Raw genomic sequence first — 21,804 nt, forward strand, 5'->3', positions numbered from 1 at the left:
AGAAGTTTTTGAGTTACTCACCCTTTCCAAGCGAGCTTACCCAAACTTACAATGTCGCCACACAGTGAAACTGTCTTACACAGGTTAAAATCTTCAGTCGTGTTTAAATAGGTAAATATACTCACCTATGTTCTCGATATATATATATATATATATATATATATATATATATATATATATATATATATATATATATATATATATATATATATATATAGTCATAACTAAAATCAACAATTTCAACAACTTTAACAATTGCAACAATTTTCAAAGATTGGTCTGACCAAACTAGATCAAAACAAAAAGTTTAACAAGTTAAATAATCAAACTTGGATGTTTAGTTCAAGTTTTAACACGCAAAGACAACCAAGTTTTCTCTCCTTCTCTTCCTTTCGTGTTCACGTCTTCACTTATCCTCTTCGTTCCAAACGAAACTGTAACTGCTATATTGGAGAAAGGAGTGAAACAGTTTTGACTTATGACTTTTAATTTTTTAAATGACATTGTAACATTCGCCCGGAAGTACATATCGACGGAAAATAAAGCTAGGTTCTGAAATGTTTGGCTAGGTTCTACGCAAAGCTCTACATGCTTTTTACTGTCTCTTCCAAAGCCAGTTCTTTTTGGTGGTCTTTCTAACATCGGGTCGACAAAAACGTTACTGTTTCCGGCTTCGATCAGAACGCTCTAACTAACTTAATGACATGCAAAATATTGAGCTCATGGCTGGGTCCCCAGACCACGAGGTCACTCCTAAAAACAGGGCTACTACTATTTATTATATTACTATTGTTTTTGTTCAGTAGATAAAAATCATCATCTTCATCAAAGATGGATCAACCCTTTCCCTTAGCTCCTAGCTTCTCATAGTCTGAAAATGAATTTAGATGTTAATGTAATCAGAAGGTCAAAAGTATCATAGTAACAGAGGTTACAGTCAGGAGACCCTTCATCACGTATTTCAGTCAAAATCATTGGAATTTTCTAGATATGGAAGTGATAATGATAAAAGAAGATGACAAGTGTTTAAGTCCTTTCAATTAAAATCGATACGGGTTACGTTTCTTCAATAAAAACACGCATTTCGACACGAGAAAACATAATATACAAGTGTTACAAATAAAAAATTTCGTCGAAAGTTATTTTGTCAATTATTGTTCCGAGTACGCAAGCGGCGTTCGCAATTTGTAATTCCAGGGAGATTCACTGTTTTAAAATGCTGCCTGCTCTGGGTTCCTCAGTGCATATGCTTAGAATCTTACAAAGCTTGCTCAAAAACAATATATGCTGGGGCCGGCCGCGCCCTGAGTTTCAAAAGCTAGCGATTGAAAAAGATATCCATCATTTACAAGATCTTTATACTTGTCAGTTTTTTGCTCTTCCGCTTCAACGGCAGCCGTACTAGGGTTACAAACAGACCCGGCATTAATCCTACAAGGAGCTAAGGAGTTTACTACCATTACATCCCACAAGAGCTGCTTACCAACAGCCCATGGAACGAGCGTCAAACCGTCTGGTTGCTTCTGATCGGTCCTGTAGAGGTGTCGTGGTTTTAAAACAGACGGAATGTGAGTAGAAGATAAACTCTGCTTTGTAAGGTCATTCAAGTTTGAATGCCTAGTGAATCTCCCTGCCTTTTTGAGGCAAGAAAGACCATGCCAACCATCCTCGGTAACGTCTTTTCCGCACACGCATTTATGCCGTTCGCATATTTTTGAGCCTAATCGGAGTCCTATCGCAATTCTGAGTTGTTGGTTCGACAGTTTTAACCTTAAATTTTTGCACGGGATGACGTTCAACCATTAGGAGCCAAATCTGTCTTGGAACGCGTTAAATCTTTTTACGTCCGTTGGTTCGAGTCGTAAAATCAAGTCTGCAATTTCGCTGTCAAAAATTGGCTCCGTCCAATTTTTTTGGATTTCATTTTCCGGAGCCACTTCAATTTTTCCAAGTTCAAACCACCGCTTAAGCGCATCATCATAGGTTCCATCCACATGCTCCAAACCAAAAATTTTGCTCAAGGCATCTTTCGCTCCTACTGCTGAGGCTAAGAAAGCGGGTAAAGCGAGTAGATGAGCGGAAGAAACGCCCAAGCCACCTTTGGCTGCCGGAAGAACTGCTTGTAAAAACTGGTTATCATCCATTTTCACGTTAGTGACCTTGCATAACGAATTTCTTAGTAATTTATCGTATCGTTCCAAAAAATCATTTTGCAAAAAACAAGGGCTCGTACGCAAAAAATATAGGAGTTTTGGCATGCTAAAGCAATTTTTCAGGAGGTAAAAACCATAATGGGCGTCTAGTTTGTCAATGACATCCGAGATGTTTTCAAGCTCCGTAATTTTTTCGTCGAGCAGTTCTTTTCGGCAAAGTTCGCCGATTAGAGATCCTAAAATGAGGAGTTCTTCTTTTGTTTTTCATTTTATTTTGGGGCATATTTTTCGAAACTGTGTTAAAATTGAATTATACTGTGTAAAAGTAGTCGGTCCCAGAAAACAAAGTTCGCACATCTCAGTGTTCAAGCTCAGGCCGTATATTTGTTCCGATTTCAGAATGTTTTTAAGGTCCCGGAGTACTACCTTATAGTCGTCGGCTAAATTTCCATCATCTAAATGCCAGATGTTAATTTTCGACTCCAAACTAATTCACTAGTGTATGAAATGTTTCCGCAAAAAGAGGTGGGGCTTCAGGATCATCTAGCTGAATTCCGTCTTCTGACATTATGACAGAGCTTCCGTAAAAGAGGTAACTAGGTTTACCATACGCGCAATGGGTGTAATTATACAATTTCGGGCGATTTGACTAAACATGATTCAGCATTGTTTCTCTATTTAGAGAGTTAAAGGCATTCTTAAAATCTAGTTTTAAAAGAACAGTGCATTTTGGATTGTCGTCGCGTTCAATTAGGTTTCAAAACGAGTGCGCAGCTATTTCTGCTCCTCGTTTGGTACCGCATCCTACCTGTAAGTTTCCGAAAAAATTTTGTGGCTCGGAGAGGGCCTTGCTTCCAGCGCAATTAGACACGATACGTCTCAGCGTGTTGCCTATGGCAATCGGTCTCAACCCTCCGTCTATCTTTATGAGGGCGATAAGCTTTGCCCCAAAAAAGAAAGGTTTTTGGGTTTCGGGTATTTTGCCATCTCCAATGAAGTTTATCAGCTTAGTAAGCGATTTCAGAAAATCAAGTCCTGCACTGCCATTCGACTTACTAACAAGATCTTTTAAAATTTGAGGAACTATTTTATCAGGACCTGCTGCTGATCCGTTCGAAAAGGACATTTTTGCTTTGTATAGGTCGAAATCGGTTACGAAAAAACTATCCAACTTTTCTGGATTTGGAGCTGCAAATTTGGCTCGCTGAGGGTGCTTAGACAACAATTTTTGATAGTTATCAGTTGAAAAAGGAGCAATTTTGTCATCCGAAGCAGCCAGCCTTATTCCTCCCTTTACATTTCCTTCAACGAGCTTACTACTTATTAGCTTTATTCTCTGCTCGGGGTCACTCAGAGGCGGGCTTGAAACTTGGCGATGGGGTTTTGGAAGTGACACGTCATTTATTCGAATTTTTTTTATTTATCAAAGAGCTCATGCTTGTGGTCTGTTTGCGTCCACTTCTTTTCGGTTGCTCCAAAAAAAACAAGATCAACGTTAAAAAAATTAGTCATTTTGTAACATCTTTTACATTGTAGACGATGTCTTTTATTTTGTCCAACAGACTTTCCGCCAAGGGAACACGCGAGTCTTTTGGTACTCTCTTGAGTACTCGGACAATTGAGATGGCTGTATTAACAAAATTGTCTAGCACTAAATCATTACCTATTGTTGCTCTATTAACAGATTTTACATCAACACATAAAGGACACTGAAACCATTGATTTTTCTTAGAGTCGCTAAGAGAAATATTTACACAACTGATATGATAACCAACTAGAACAACAATCACATCTAATTCAATTGATCATTCCTGAAGGTTTCAAGCAATCTTTGCTTGTACACTCTTTGTTGTTTTTCCTCATCTTGACGCAGCATAAAGGTAAAAAAAAAGGATTTTGACTGGACTTTAGGGGACTGAACTAACCGATGATAAGCGGTTAGTGGGAATTTTATAAATCAGCAAATAAAAAAAATAAAAGACAATTAAATTAATTCAAATTTTAAAATCGAATTATAAAAATCAAAAACAAGGAACAATCTCACCCGAGCTCAGTAGGTCCAGCGGTGCATCACCAGACTCTTCAAGCCAGTTCCAAATTCCCACCTCCCCACAGAAAGCCACTTGACAGACCCTCCTCTAAAATCCCTCAGAGGGCACCCTTTGATATCAGGTCTTCGTGAGCAGCCAAATTAGCACGAACGTGCACACAGCTGTAGGTAATTTCAGTTTATGGCAAGTATTCCTGAAAGGTTTTCATTGCGAAGTTTGAAAAATGGAATCTACACAACAGTCTTCTCCCAGTTATCTCATAAAAATGAGTTTTCAAGGAAGCTTGAAAGAACCATAAATACTATATTTAAAAAGTTTATCACAACAATTAGGCTAAGAGATGTTAATTGAATTCAACTCAGGACATGACCAGAAGCTAAAAATTTATACAATACAGAGTTTGTGTTCTCCTCCTAAGACCCCTCCAAATTCTGGAATCCGGAGAAATAACGTCCTTATTTCTTCTAGGAAGGCTGGACACGCCGTCCCAACACCCTTCCTTGTTCTCGGGATTCACGTTGTAACAATTGTACCGGCACAATCGTTACAACTGGGAATGGTCTTCTGTCAAAACTTTCAATCACGGTTTTAATTTGCTGTCGTTCTCCCGTTCAACTCAACGAATTCTGTTGTTGTGTTCTGAATACTGTTTTCAGTTGTCGCGAAATTTCTACGTCGTCACGTGTCTTTGTTTTCAAACGAGTTTTTGAAAATCAACAATTCGGTCCAAATTAACCATTCCGCTTTCGTCAAAATGAACGATTAACACCACTAATGTGCTAAAATCCGCTGTTGCAATAAAATTTCGATTTCAAACTTGCATTTTGATGCATTTTGGTCGAATGTCACACATCGAAAATCATGCGGTTAAACAAAAGGTTATTTATTTTGACTTAATCCACCTCGTCGTCTTCAACAAAATGGTACAGTGTCATCGAACAGAATTAGCAAAAAGCTTCAAATCACTTTTATCCACATCACATCAACTGACTGCAGAATAGAAATGGCATCATAATACACTACTATAGCCTTCCAAATTCTTTCAATAATCTGCCATTTCGAGGATATGAGTTAAGATAAAACATTTTTTACGACTTCTAACGTCAATGTCCTGATTTAAAAATTTTTCTCTTAGGTTTAACAAGTGTTGGGACGCAGGAATGTCCTGCAAATCAACAAGCTAAAATTGTTCTACCATGCTTCCTCCCTTCGTAAATTCAGCTGTTTTTGGTCCTGAATATTAAAATTGTTAAACTCGGTGGTTAGTAGGAACAATGAGATCATCTCCTTCTCCAAGCCTTTCATATCACCACACAGTGATCAGTCATCTTAGTTGATTAAAAGCAGTCATGCAGGCTAGAATATTTAATATACTCTGCACTCAAGCCTTTCTAAATAAATAGTAAGTGTCTCTAAAGCCACTAAGTAAAATCACAAAGCTAATTTTTAAATGCAACAAATCTTTACTTTTCAAAGTTCAACCAAAAGTTTTCTTTTCAGTTTCAATTGAAAATTTACTACTTTTGTTTCTCATTCAAGTTTTTGACACATAAAACAATTTTGAGTTTTTAATTTCTTCTTCTTTAATCCTCTGCTCACTTCTTGGTCCCTTTCCTTGTTTTTGTCGTTAGAAAGTTCTAAAGCTTCTGAATTCTTCTAAATTTTATTTTTTTTGCATCTTGTTTTTTCGTCTGCTTGTCATTGTTCCATCTCCTCTTCCTGCGATACTGACTCTGCGCTTTCAGTTTCCGTGTCGCTGTTGGAGGCAGTCCTCCAACACTTCTGCTCTTCTAATATTTGCTTGCAACATGGTAGAGGATCAACGTTAGTTTCTCTGTTTCGGCAGAAGCTGTTGTGGAGGCACAACGTCGCGTTTCTCTCCAGGTATTATTCAACATTTCTTCTCTTTCCCTCCCGTCACATTCACTTGTTCTCAACGTCCTCTTTACTGCGGTAGTAACTGCACTCCGATGAGTGATAAAAGCTCGTTTGAAAGCTCCTGCTACCATGTCCAGCTGATACGCACTGTACACTCTGCTGTGCTTCGACATATGCTTTTTGGCCTTTTCGTATAACCATGCAGTCATGTTGGCTCTAAACCAAGGAATCACTCGTCTTCTGGCCCATATGCTCTTCACTTCCATCAGAATGTTCAAAATTTTGCATTTTTCTCGAAAAGATCTAAACCTTTCAGACAATCCATTTCTTGCATCTGTTCTCTCGTAGGCGTTTCTTGCCGATTGCTCTCCCTCACATGAGCTTCCCGCCATCGTATCGTCATCATAACTCCCACTATCACTATCGTTATGGGCTGTGATGAACCTGGTAAACACATGGAGAGCAGCTCTCCACAGTCCCACATCAACACCAGATTACTGCGCCCGGGATACCACCATGTTTGTAGCAAGCAATGGCAGAGAAACTCATCATGTGTCAGCATGATGCTCTTCCAATAAAGCTTTCCCGACGCTTCCAGCAGTGCTTCCACTTCCATCATCACTGGGTGGATTTCATCATTCTCGTCTACTGCATTGTAATCCGTTGCTTTTGATCCTTTCTGCTTCTGTCTTTCAAAATCACTGAAGTTCCCACTGACGTATCCCATGAACTTCTTTCTCAGTATCGGTTCATTTTGGAACTGCTGAGAACATCTTACATAGCAATTCGTAAGACTTTTCTGACATCCTCGCTAATCTTACGCATTTCGGTACTGAGAAGGCTTGATCCACGATCGTCCTTGTACTCTTCACATCCACCGCTACGAAATGCACTGCGTCTCTGCTTTTGCACACTGGAGCTAATGTTGATCCCAATAATAATCGCGCTCCCGACGGTCTGCGATAATTTTCACTGTGCCGGATGTTCATTTCCGCCTCGATTGCTTCTCTCCATTTTCCAATATACTTTTGCTCAGTTTGCAAAACTCCCGGAAACACTTCTACAGTGATGGCCGTGACCATCTCATGCTTTTGTTCTAGATTCAATAGTGACTCTAAAGAACCAAACATGCTGTAGAGTCCTAGTGCAGTCACTAGATTCACCTCAGTTCCTCCGTGGCTATCTGCAATCTGTTCCCTTTCCGTCTTTGCTTTCGCTACGATGTTTGCAAACATTGTCGTTAGTTGCTTGTGTTGTTTCGTCAGGGTCTTCACACAATCCAGACCTCCACAGATGTGACCTTCAAGTCCACAGACTCTTGCCAGACAGCTACCAGGTTTGACCCAGTCCTCTGGTCCCCAGACAGGAAACTCCACTTCGCTTTCTCCGTTGCTCTTAGGGGCTGTCGTCATCAAATTGAAAATGATGTTCAGGTCACGTAAGTTACAGTCTGCGTTCAACTCCCTCTGCACATATTGTGCGCCCGCACTATCGAATCGGCGCTACGACTCGGACACCATGATGGCTTCCTTAGTTCTCATACCACCACTAGACTCGTTCTCAATAGTTCTTCCGAGAATCCCAATCCAAATTCTACTCGGTTGTCAGATTTTGGCACTGAAGGTGCAGTCACCTTCTCTTCAAGCACAAGTCCCAGTTTAGCTTGCTGGTTAGCAGCGCTTCTTATCGTCGCAATTCTAGACAGCCATAATCTTAGTTACACTGCCTGCTCGTAGTCGAAGAAACAGTCGCGTATGTCTTCATTAATGAAAGGGTTGTAAGCCACCTCTACGATCCCGGATACGTAACTGTACGATTTCTTCCTGATCGGTCCGCAATATTCACTGGACTTCGGCAGTGCTCCTATGTATTCTTTTGTGAGCCTCAGTTCCTTTCTCGAGAATCTCTTTAATTCGTCAATCTTCATCATTGGTTCCAGTTCCACAGGCTCCTTCATGTTCACTCGCATCAGTTTACTCTGATGTATGTCCAAGAGTGCTAGCAAGAGCAAGGCTTTTGCTTTCTCGTCGCCTTCTTTTAGCATCTTGACACAAGTGATCAGTGACGGCACTGATATCTGATCTAGCATAAACCGAATGATAGAGAGCGTCTCTCCGTTTCGCGCACGCCACTGCCGCTCCTTCTTGGGTCATTAGATCTCTTATATTTGTCATCAAGAATACGTTTTCTTCTTTCAGTATTTTTCTTTCTTCTGAGTCATACTCCGCGTCAATCCAATCATGCACCAAGCAAAACTGAGTTGCAACTCTGTTCTCGTGTAGGATATCGCTATCAGAGCATGTATTTTCGGACTGGTTCTCATTCCTTTTTCAAAGTGCCGTAACACCACTGCCCTCCATGGTAGGCTCACTAACTGCTATATCGTTTCCGCGTGCATTTCCGAGGATACTAACGTACAGAATGCCTTTTGCTTCATAGTCGTGCCTTGTATCATTGTCTCCAGGTAACCTTCTATGGCGCTTTTGTCTTTCAGAGCGATTAAGTGTCCTCTAGCCGAATTTCTGTAACCACCAGTGGGCTCATCAATCGAGACATTTTCTGACACTGTCAATCGGTTGTACTCCACTGGGATTAGCTGTCCTACGACACTTCCCCTTCCATGGTTCATGCTGGATGATTTGAAATCTTTTAGGGTGCTTTCTCCTCATTGACTCAGAATCTCCATTTCTAGCGTGGCTCCAGTCAGAGTGCGGTCACTCCTCTTGGTTTTGTAACTGGCTGATCATAATCCTGGCATCAGAATGGGTGGCGCCATCGTCACGTCGGTCAACTTTCTGTCCGTGCCCGGTAATCGGTCATCACCTTGTCCCATGTCCATGGCAACTTCGATACGCTTTCTCTTGGCTGAGTTAACAGCTTATATTGAGATTTCTGAATCCACTCTCGCTTTTCCGGTCTTCCTCAAAGTCACTTTGCTGCCAAGTTTCAATTTCATATCGTTGATTCTATCTATCACCATTTTCGATCACACTGTTTCTTTTCGGGTTCTTGACAGATACACTACCTTGTCATTATCTTCTTGCGGTGTTGCCATTGTAGGAGAATTTGCTTCACTTTCGTCAGTGGCCGAGTCGATTAGTAACTTGCTCAATTTCAATTCACACTCGTCTAGCTTGTCGAGGATTTGTCGACTCAATAGCCTGTTGAGACCTGTTCTCAGCATAGATTGAGTCCCGGAGCACTGAACTACTGTTCGGACCTCTTCCATGAAGGCAACTCTGTCCTTATTACATCCCGTCCTACTCTAATGATCTCTGTGAGGAACTTCCCACTCCTCTTCGGGCAACGTTCCCAAGAAAGGTACTATGGCAGTTTCTTCTATCCTTCTTCTCCTCTGGGACTCCATTAACATTCAGATAAAATGATCTTGATATTTAAAATTTATTAAAATCAATTTATTACTAGAAATCTTGGAATTTGATCTAAGAATGGACAGTCCAAACTTAGAATGGATCTATTCCTAAGATCTTCGTTCATTCATGGTCACTAACCCCTCCATACCCAGGGTCTTTAAAAATATAACACATACTGCATAACATACATAACATAACACCTCCTACACTCAACCTAAACTCAGCCTATACTCGAATAGTATTTCTTGTGTAAGTATACTTGTATGTTCGTGTCAGAAAAGATCATGTGTATCAGTGCATACAGCAACCGTGGATGTATTCGTCCTCGGTTTGGGTCATGTACCGGAAGCGAGAGTTCTTTCACCTCCCTCTCCACAAGGAAGTCTTTCAATCTCGTCAGGGAAAGAACTAAGTCCTCAGGGCCCACATGCTGCTTCTCCGTCGCCCTCGTCACCAAAAAGCATAAATACTTTCCTGGTATCTGCGAAGCCGCCGGTGCAAGGCTGCTACACCTCCTCTACCTGGTCTCTGCTTCCACAGAAATTCTATGTTCCTATATTCCCTTTTAAAGTCTGCTGCTAATGCTGTCTTAAAACTCATGTCCGCTATGAGTGCTATCGCACATGTTCTATTTGTAAGTATTAAATCGCTAGCTGTTAATATTATGCTACTTGAGTGATTTTTTGGTAAGTTAAAATATGACTCAACTACTCTCCCTATGTCCGGTTTGTTAGGTTCCTCGCCTATTTATGCTTCTAGATCACCTGTCTCTCTTGGTATTTTAAATTTGTTTATTAAAATTTTTTCAGTGTGGGTAAGTCGTCCCCGTCGATCGCATACCGGAGGTTAAACCGAGGTTAGACTCGAGAATAAGTAATTGACCTTCCTGGGCAGCCCAAGAAGGCTCATCCCTTTCGGCTTTAATGTATTTCATGCTCTCACGGTCTACACCTTGAATCTTGACACTGGTCTCCTTGGGAATCGACGTCATTTCGTTCAACCATTCCAAGACACGAAGGTTCGTCAAATCCTGTTCGTATGATTGCTGTTGCTCGTCGTCGAATTCTACCTCGGGTTTTGACCGGTCCTCGATCCATTCCTCGTCGTGGTCGTCGACTATGTCTTTGTCCTGTGACACAATTATTTACTCTAGACCCACCAATTCTTCCACTATCTTCTTCAGATCTATGCTGTCCACTACAAAGTCATCTCCGTAAGGGTTATATTTCTTCCTGAGTCTTGTCCTATCACTCTGTCGTGTCTGTATTGCAAACGCTAGGTCTGGTTCCAAGTTCTTGGGGACCTCTCTTTGTTCGCGGTCTTGCGAGTCTCTTCTGCGTAGGGTAAGGTTTCTTCATTAGCTTCGATCACCTCATTGGGGCCCAGGTCTAGTGGTGGACTTGATCCTTTTCCTAGGATTTCATTTCCATCATTCTTCTCCCTGGTGCCCTTCTCATTAACCTCGCAGGCTGGGTCCATCATCAGATATTACCCTTGTCTGCAGGTATACACCAATCTTCCATAGATGGGTTGTGTGGCTTAATACTTTCAAAGTGAGCGGTTCGGCCGGTACTCATTCTATAGAAACGTCCCTCCTGGTGCATTTCCGTAATCATAAAGGGTCCCCTCCACTTCTTTAGGAGTTGTTTTTGTTCCTTTTGGAGGTATAATGTTTTGAAATACCCATACGTAATCACCTAACGAGTAAGCCTTTGCACCGGCTGCTTTTTTTGTTGAACGTTTTCCTCTGCCTTGCCTGTGCCTGATGAGTGTTCCGTCTGCACAAGTCGTTTAGTTCTTGTTGACGTCTAATCACATCCCTTACGTAGAGCTGTGGTGACGTTTTCTTCCCCTCGTACTCTGGTTTAAAAAAAGTTGAGGGCAAAGACTTCACAAGTCCGGATAACATTATGTGTGGACTAACTCCAGTGGTGGAGTGTTGCGTGCTATTATAGGCTCCTATCACCTGTGGAAGGTATCTGTCCCAATCAGTTTTGTACCTGGAGCGAAATACACTCAGCATCGACACCAGCGTCCAATTTTGCCTCTCGACTAAGCCATTCGTTTGGGGCTGGTATGTAGTTGAATGAGCTTGAGCCACCTGAGAATTGCCAGCTGTTCCGTTGTCCGATTGAAACGTCATCCAACAACCGTGTCTCGCTATCCACGTATTAATTAGGTGATTGCACGTCTCTTCTGCTGAGGCAGTTATGCAGGGCGCGGCCTCTGCATATTTCGTGAAGTGATCTATCATGACCAAGACCTGATTGTAGCCACTGTCTGTCATACATATCATCTGGTGGTCAATCTGCAACACCTCGTTGAATTCAGATGACTCGATCAACTGTTACGAAAACCTCAATTTCCTTGGGTCTTTGACCTTTTGACATGACAGTCATGCTTTTACCCACTTCTAACATGCCTTCTTCATTGCAGACCACTCAAAGCGCTTCAGAATCCTTGGTACACCTTATCAATTGCCTGGTGCCCCATCTGATCATGCGACCTGAATAAAAGTTCTGTCTGATAGAGTTGCGGCAACACTATAGCGTTATACTTGTACAGGACTTTGTCTTCTTCTCTTCTTCAACATGCCACAATTCCGTCCTTGTTCAGATATAACCTTCCCTCTTTCTGCATAAAGTACTGTCCCAGCATGCGGTAACTGTCTTCCCCCAGGTCACTTTTGTCTGGAGCTCCGTTTTCGATCAACCTTTTCAGGTTGCTGGTCATGCGGTCATTTCTCTGCGCTCTTAGTAGGTCCGAGAGTCTGTATCTCGCCTTCAAGTACGTCTTCATGACCCTCAGTTGACTATTCAGCTCATTGGGCTGATGCGTGTCATCTTCCATCTTGACGCACCAAATTTTCGCCAATGGCTGTGTTTCTTGTCTCAACGGTTGAAGATCACCCTGGCTACCTCTTTCTGTGGCAAAAAAACTTATCGAACGTTTCGATACCGCTATTGTTTCCAAATCATCCGCTGCGTTGTCAGAGACTCTTTCTTTTGGTATCAGCTAACGATCACTGTCGATTTTTCCTTGTCCAGATCTCTTGCTCGAGTCTCCACTAGTAATGTGTGGATCGCTAGCTCTGACAGTTCCAATCCTGTGCTCGAGTTCCTGTCTGGGTATGTATCGATTCCTGAATTCCTGGAATTGTCATCGAATGAAGAGTCTGCGACGGAGCACGTTTCTTCTTCCGGGTCAGTTTTGTGCGCTCTGCTTATCCAATTGAACTCCTCGGACAAAATTTTATCCTGCGGATCTTGTTGTTCACCATCAACATTTTCCTCTACATCAGACTCCCCGGACAAACTTTCTCGTCCCGGTTTTTGTTCATGAACTTGCCTACTCTCTCCACCATCCTTCACCCCGGACAAATGATCTTGCTCCAGGCTTCGTTCAACCTCTTCGCATTCTTTTTCCTGGTCTTGAAAGGTGACGGTTTTCTTTTGTGTACCGTTCTCCTGTTCTTTCCGTTTATATGATGTACTTGTCAAAACGTTTTGGGATATCGAGGATACTAGTTGCTGAACTATTGTCCTACAATCCCTTTCATTTTCCTTGTGTTGAGGTCTTGAAGGCATGATCTTCACTTTCTCACTGACTCTCAGTGATGCCACGGCTGCTGTCCACTCGGGGTCTTCTGTAGTCACTTCTCTCTCTAACAATCCCTCCAGCATCCGCATCACTTGCGGTGTGACCTGCACCGTTTTATTCAATAATCAGAGGCTGTTTATATTCATGCAAGAGAGTTCCTGTTGGATCAGGTTTGAGCGCAGCAAAAGATCCAAGGGCACCGGGTCCTTCTTGGATAGAATCTTCATCTCTGCTGATTTCTCTACAGGTAACTCAGGATGATCCGGAATTGGATGTCCAGACTTGTCTAACCATCTCGTAGCTCTTCTTAAGTTTTTTTGTCCAGAAACGAGAACCCTTCCTTGATTTCCGCCTGATTGGCTTGCTTCTGCTCCGATATTTCATAGAACTCAGTCTTCTTGCTGAGAATGTCAGCATTCTGGTGTTTGTCACTTATCCTGTGCTCGATTACCATGTGGTAGCCATCTAATCTTATTATCCATCTATCATAACTCTGGTCCATCGAGTACGTCTTCATCCAGGATAGCGCTCTGTTGTCCACGCGTAACTTAAAAGGAGCGCTCCCCAAGTTTGCGCGGTGCTTTTCCAGGAATGTGACAACTGCAATTTTTTCTGCTTTCTGTGCACCATATTTCATCTCAGTGTCACTCAACACCTTGCTGCCATACACTTTGGGGCAGACAACAGTTCTCTTATTCCATTCTTGCTCCTGATGTAAATTCCTGAAATAGCTACAACCGATGCATCAGTGTCAAGAACGTACATGCCCTTCCCCGTAGGCATCCCTAGCACTGGCGCTTCGCACAGATAACGCTTTATGCACTCAAACCTCTTTTCTTTGTTGCGCATCAGTTGCTGCATGGGGTACACCTTGTCTGCATATCCTTTTATGAACTCTTGGCAAAAGTTGGCAAATCCAAGGAAGGTCATGAGCTGTTTGTCCGTCCTGGGTGCCTTCCATGTTAACACTGCTTCCACTGCTTCCGGGTCCGGCCGCACGCCATGACTGTCTACCATACTCCCCAGGTACTTGATTGAGTCCCTAATTTTTCGCATTTCGGTGGCTTGCATTTCAAGCCCGCTCTTTTCATACAAATGAAGACCTCATCCAGTCTGTCTATGTGGTCAGATAAGGTAGGTGTTGCAGTGACCACAAGATTCCCGTATTTCTTCGTCACTTTCGTCAGAGCCTGAGCCATCAGCCTTTGAAAGGTCGCAATTGCCCAATTCACGTGCGAATCCAGTTTTCTCTCTGTCTTTCTTTCTTAGAGGGACCTGCCAGAAGGCAGAACCCAAGTCCAGTGTGGTGAAGAACTTGGCGTCGTCCAGTTTTGAGAGGTTTTCTTCTATCCGCGGTATCGGATACGCATCTTTTATTGTCAATGCGTTCAGGTAGCGAAAGTCGCAACAAAATCTAAGCTGCCACCCTTCATTTTTTTAGCCATGACTACCGCGCAGGCCCAAGGCAATTTCGAGGGTTCTATTATGTCGTACTCAAGCTAAATTTCTATTTCCGCTCGGCACGCTTCCGATTTATGAGGCGTCATTCGCCTTGCGCCTTCCCTATGGTGAACGACGCCTTCCTCAAATTCGATTTCTTGCTCACCTACTTTTCCTCTCAAGTCTTCTATCTCCGGCAAAACCGGTCTGCCGGATTCTAGTTCATATGACGAGGGGCGTTCTGGAAATTTCGAGCAGCTCGACAAGCCGTCATCCGTCTCGGATTTCATTGAAAACAGTGTATTATCAGATTTAATTTCATGATTTCTTTTTAAAATTGTGTCTTTATTGGCATGATTAGGGCAAGCCCTTTACGTCATATCTCTTCAAGTTTTGTGTCTCTTCATAGTCGGTCCTCATCGGCAAAACGTAACCAAGTTTGTTTCCTGGCTGGATTGAAACCGTGGTGTCCAGTGTGTTCAATAACACACTGACACTCAGTCCGTTTCAAGTTTTTGAAAAGCTCCGGCCCAAAATTACTGAATTTTGAATATTTGGGTTGGGTACTAAACAAACCTGTTTACTATCACTTAACGAGTTCAAATTTTTCATCCTAAAAATAGCTACCACAGCTTGTCCTGGCTGTAGTCTATCTTTTCTATCTAAAAAAAATGGCATATTATTTTCATCCGTTATTATTCTAATAATTGGTCGCTTTACTTACTTGATCCTTATTAAGGCGTTGTTCAAATCAATCATCACATCGAAATTCCTGACAAAATCTCAGCTCAAGGTGAACTGGTCGGAGTCGTCTAAATTCTCTACCATCAGGAAGCTCATCCAAAGATCCCGTCCTCCCATGTGGAGGACTGTTATCGGTGTTCTTCTATCGCTTCACGTTTGGATGCCGCTAATCGGAGATTCGTCAAAATTAGGTCTTCCCTCGTGCCATGTTTTTATTGGCATCATGCTTACTACTGCTCATGTGTCCAGTAGTCCTGTGACTCCGATTTTCTTCCCATTGGTGTCGAGCAGATGTGCAGTCACATCTGCTTCGTATCCTATGTGAGCCGCGTTTTGCTCCATCATGTTGTCGTGGCCTATCCTACGGACATCAAGTTCTTCTTGACCCAAATAGATCTATCCTATTTGATCACTGTCTGCGGTCACGTAGATCTTGGTATAGATACTGATCCCGTCCACGTTCAACATCACTCGATATGGTCCATAGGCTTCCACGTAGCGCCCGTGAAGTTTCTTTATTCGAGGGCCACCCGTTGTTAAAAGCGCTCGCACAGCATTTGACTCAGTGCGTAGCTCTACCTGTCTGAGCTAATCTGCATATGTGTCCAAATGCATAATTTTGAATTCTGATGGCTCACTCAGATTTCTGATCATCTGGTGTCCCGCTACCGAGATTATTGATTGTATCTTACTTTCCTGTGGCGCCATACCGAACGTCTGCCCGAAGATCACATTTAGTTTCATGCTCAAACTGCTTGGTGCTTTCGTTTCCTATACCTCTGTCGCTTCAAAGGCATTCAGCTTCTCCTGTGTTTTCCCGTTCTCCAGTTCAAGGTTAACTTTCTGTTCGATACCCTTCGTCACCAACTCCTGCTGCACTCTAAAAAAGGCAATTCTTGCTGCTGCCTTGCAGTCTACTTTGAAATTGTCCGCTGCAGTCACTGGTTCCGGTTCACTTATTTCTTCCGTTACTGCCTGCATTTTCTTTGTTGCCAGCTCTTGTGGCGTCTCTTTTCTGCGCGCCTCTGCTTTACTCAAGAGGCGTGCTTTGCTAGCTTTCACGCACGACAAAGGTTCCTCATTCCTAGGATGCTTAATTTCCACCACTCCATCCCAAAATTGCGGACAATCCGATTTAAAATGACCCTCCAAGTTACAAAAGAAACACTTCGGGCCGAATTTCGCAATTACTCCTCTCATGAAATCTTCATGATCGACTTCTGACGCATCTTCATCCTCGAGGCTAAAGCTTATCGCCCTCAAGCCTTGTTTGTAGGTTGGGCATGCTGATACATGATGGTTTGTTGAACTTCACTTTGCACAAGAACGTCTCTTGTCCATATCGTCCTTTGATTTGTACGAGTTGTTCCCTTGGTTTGCTGGTCCATTGTTAAAAATGCCATATTTATTTTTTGTAAAAACCAGATATCACTGGAGGCTTTAGTGAGAGATATTCCTTTGACTTGAGTCTCAACTCATCTGGTGTAGGCGCATTGGTTGATAGCGGTTTGTAATGTGTCGCCAACATCGTTCGAAGTTCGTCATTTTTTACACCGTCGATGAATTTTGAGGCAACTGCTAGGTTCATCCTGCTGTTTGACTCATCCGGTTGACTGTGCCTTCTAAACATCTCCAAATCATCTAAAAACTTGTCTATCGTCTCGTCTTTACGTTGCCTCCGTTTCTCGAAGCGCATCATACTTGTACTCCGGAGCCAAAACGATTTAACAAGTTTTCAAAGATTTTCTCAGCTCTGTCTCGCTGGTATTGCTTTTTGGCCATCACGCAGTTTAAGGCTGTCCCTTCTAGGTTGCTGGTGAGCGCAGTGCATTTTTGTCTATGTGTCAATTCTTCCCCTTCAAAATGCAGTATCATGACTTCTATCCAGGTGTCAATACAGCCGTCAGATTCGTGTTTATAACATCTTGGTTTCTTAAATACTCTTCTGAACTTTTCACTACGTTCACTGGTTTTAGATAAATTCGTCAGGAAAGTTTCTTCCTTCTTCTGTTAGGTTGTTCGTTGAAGTTCAATCTCGGCTCCCTACTAGGTTCTCCTGAGTTCGCTTCACGATTCCTCGATCCATTCCTGTTTCCTAGGAGCTCATCCAACCTATCCATTAGAGCCTGAGTGCGCCTCTCCATCATTGCGTCTATTCTGGTGTCAAGAGTCCCAAGAGTCTGCTCTTGCTGAATTCTCAACTTCTCCATGTCGTCTCTCAAGCGTGTCTCCCTTTGCTCAGCTTCCCTTAGCGTGACAACTTTTTGGCCAAGTATTCATCCGTCTTTTTTTTCAAGCGTTTTCCACTTCTGCTAAATTCTTGTCTGTTGCGGTTAATCGCCTCCCACGGGTTTCTCTCTCGACGTGGACTGGCCTCTCTAGTTCACTCATTCTCAAAGACATCTGCTCGTTCTGTGCTCCTATGCTGCCCACTATGTTGGTCAAGGCTTCTGCGAGTGATGCTCCGTTGTCTTCGGAGGTAGCTTGGTGCTGGTCGAGACTCGAGCCTTGCTTCTTCCCCTCAACGTTTCCCCATAATTAGCTTCTGAATCCACTGGTGGATTACTTGACCTTTGTGTTTTTCCCAGGTTGCACTTCCCAATTCATCCCGGTTATAAAATCTCCTGACTTATTTGTTCCATTTTCCGACTTGCTTTTTGTCCTAACCACACCAAATTGGTCCATCGATCCAGTCTCTCTATTGGTGTATGCATTATTCTCCTGCATACTTGAACTATTGTGGCTTATTTGACTTTCGAAGCGGTAATCGTCATCCTCTTCTTCCTAGGTTTCTGCTTCACCGACTGCAGTCGCTCAGAAAATGAGGAGGACGTTGTCGGTTTCTCCGTCATCCCATGCATCGTAGTGTTATCAGTTGGTGATCTTGTAGTCGCCACATTTTCAGTAGAGATGTCAGACAGTTCCGACATCTCCTCTCTATCTAGAGTCCCGGTGGAAGTGGCAAAATCTTGGCCTTGTTCTACCGGGGTAGATTGACTTGCCAATCTACTGTTATCAATCCCTTCCGTTCCACGTCCTGTCCGATTCTCATCCAAAGCAAGATCCGGATGGATCTCTACTTCTAACGTTGCTTTTTGTCCTTCGGAGGTCTTTTGACTCCGAGTTTCAACCATTCTGCCTGAAACTTTCTTCCCTTTGCTGGTCCGGGTGCGTGCGATCCTTTCCGAAAAAAGGTCGTTAATTGACTTTCTTTCTTTCTTTGGTATAAATTTACTAGAGCTATCACTTTGTTTAGGTATCCTTGACATGTCTAGATTCATCTTCTTCTTACCGCTTATACACTCAATCCGATTACTAAAGTTTCTATTGTTTGACTACTGATAATAATAACAGAACACAATAAATTCCAAATCTTTCACTTAAACAGTGACCACGATTCCTTGTTAATTATCACAGTACAGCGTGTAGACAGTTTATTCACAACAAAAGAGTAATGGTTATTCGATATGAAGCTAGCACAAAACGGTTATGATATCAATATATTTAAAAAAATAGTGTACTCACTACCCAGTCAAGCACAAATATTGTAGATTGAAAACCAAAATTGAGAAAAAAATAATAAAAAATATTTTCAAAAAAATGTATGTCTATTGCACTTGGTCTGTCGCAATTCAATAGTCGAAGTTGTATCTAAAGAAAGAGCTTTCCTTGTTCAGTGCCGCACTAAACAGACAAAACTTGGGGCAGTAATTCTCTCAAGTGGGCGTCTGTTGCACCCACCGAGTACTGTGTTACCTATCTGCCTTCGGATTGCCCGAGCTAGGCCTACTAAATTTCTCAAGGCAATCTCTTTTGCAAGAAAGACGAAATGGATTTTAATCCACACAAATCAATGTCGAACTCTGTTTTTAGTTAGGATTAGATTCGCGAATCTCCGGGTTTAGACTTTTGTTTACTTAGTATGGTTTTTTCAAGCTTTTTTGAAAGGCAAGTTACCAGTGCAGTCACTAGTTTCTAGCCTGATTCCTAAAATCCTAATATTCTTTGCTACATATATCACTCCCTACTACGAACCTTTTAGGATCCTTAGAATCACGTACCTTATACGTAAAAAAATAATAGATTGGATATTGCTATGACCCCTCCGGGTTAACGAAATAGGACCCTTCCGGATTAGGACCCTTCTGGATTAGCGAAATTAGGACCCTTCAGGATTGGTGAAAATGAGACCTTCCGGATTGGTGAAAATAGGACTCCTCCGGATTGGTGAAAATTATGACGCTTCCGGATTGGTGAGATTGGGAACCTTCCGGATTGGTGAAAATGGGCCCTTCCGGATTGGTCAAAATGGGACCCTTCCGGATTGGTGAAAAAAGGACCCTTCCGGATTGGTGAAAATGGGACCCTACCGGATTGGTGAAAACGGGACCCTTCCGGATTGGTGAAAATGGGACCCCTCTGGATTGGTGAAAATGGGACCCTTCCGGATTGGTGAAAATGGGACCTCTCCGGATTGGTGAAAATGAGACACTTCCGGATTGGTGAAAATGGGACCCCTCCAGATTTGCGCAAATAGGACCCTTCCGGAATGGTGAAAAGAGAACCCTTCCGGATTGGTAAAAACAGGTCCCTTCAGGATTTGTATTAATAGGACCCTTCCGGATTGGGGAAAATGGGACCCTCGCGGATAAGTTCTCCGATGCTATTATGCTGTAGGTACTAACTAGGAAGGGTGTATTCTTCGTCCCTAGACCCTTCTGGATTGAAGTTAAGCCTCTTATCTATCAATTCACCTTATATGTGAAGGGTCTTAGAAGTAGTCTAAATTCGACTCAAATATGGTTTTCCGGGTTCTTTAGCCCTCCCTTTTGGTCGAGAACAGCTTAAAATTGCCTTATTCAACCGTTGCTACAGTTTGGTAGGGGTATATGGGCTTTCCAAAGTTTTTTTTTTACAAAATGTTAAGGGTCTACCTTCACAAATAGGTGATTTTGCTAAAAACGATCTTAAAAACATTCTATGCTTATTTTTTTTCAAAAAACATAGACTCTATGAGTAAGTTCGCTTGATTTCTGATCTAATGGTACTAAAATTAACTAAATCTGTCCAGTAGATTCAAAGTTATTAACCTAATTGTCTTCTTCTTAAAGTGCAGAAGTTCTGTAACTTACAGGTTCCACCTATTTTTTTTCGCAATTCTTGTCTTATTGTTTTAAAATTTGTTAATCCGAGCTCAGAAGGCCTCTACTTTTCTGGTTCAATTCAAAAAAAGCTAATCTAAAACGTTCCAGCTGAAAAAATTTGCCAAAAACGATGCTATTTGGACCTTTCCGGATTGATGAATCCTTTAAAGCAAACTCGTTAAATTCGATTCCACTGGAACCCGGAAGGTTATTGGCAAACGGGTTTTGAATACCTGTCGATTGGCTAATGAGTGTTGTCTGAGCAACAATTTTTATGGGCCTAACGCAAAATTTTCAAAAATTTTCTTTTTTTGTAGCGTTTCGTTTTTACAAAAATCACGAAAATTTGGTCTTTTTAATATGTTTCTTATTGAAAAACGGTGTAGGAGTATTAATATTGGCAAAATTTATAGTAATACTAATAAAAATATACCCCTCCAGGTTTGTTCAATAACCAAATTAAGGTGCTTAACTCGGAAATGTGCAACTCGGTGAAGGGTCCTTCCAGTGCAGTCACTGTCGAGCCCCACAGATTGGTATCTTAATTTCTCTGCCAAAGGGGATACAAAACTTGTTAACGATACCCAATAGTCGATTGCTGTTGTCCTGGAGCCCCTTCTTGTTGCTCTTTTCACTGCTTGCCGGATCAGTCTTCTTCACTAATCCCGAGACCCTTCCGGATTGAGCGCAAATTAGCATTAACGTCCTAAAATACTCAAATAACCCTACAGTACAAGCACCAGAAACGGGCCACAATTTTGATCGTAACAATCCTGTTTGATGTAAATGCCTGTTACAACAATATATCTAACAACAACAAACGGGAGGGTAGCGTCACATTTTGTCTGGGGGAATGATTTCTACTGATTTTTTTTTTCTGTTTTTGTTTTTTCTCGGTTATTTTATCTATTTTTTGGCTTTTCTTGGGGACTATACTACTTTTTTTTTGGTTTGTTATGTATTTTTAAGTGTTTTTGTCATATACCACTCAGGGAACGACGTGACTGCGAATCCCCCCACCCTTCCTGGTATGTGCATTTTTGGCTTTAACTATGTTAAAAAGCTATATTCGGGAATCCGGAATGCTTTCGCGTTCCAAACTACCCTCTCGGCCCTGTAATAAGGGCCTTATTGAGAACATTCAATCAGCGCGGAGTGCTCGTTAACGGTTTTGCCGGTCACGATGTTAAAAAAGAATAACACCCAGGAGCACCGGAACATGTATGTAACATTCGCTCGGAAGTACATATCGAAGGAAAACAAAGCTAGGTTCTGAAACGACTGGCTAGCGTCAAAGCAAAGCTCTACATGCTTTTAACCATCTCTTCCAAAGCCAGTTCTTTTTGATGGTCTTTTTAACATCGGGTCGACAAAAACGTTACTGTTTCCGGCTTCGATCAGAAAGCTCTAACTAACTTAA

The sequence above is a fragment of the Symsagittifera roscoffensis genome, chromosome 4 (genome assembly GCF_963678635.1).
Source record: "Symsagittifera roscoffensis chromosome 4, txSymRosc1.1, whole genome shotgun sequence".
NCBI lineage: Eukaryota > Metazoa > Xenacoelomorpha > Acoela > Convolutidae > Symsagittifera > Symsagittifera roscoffensis.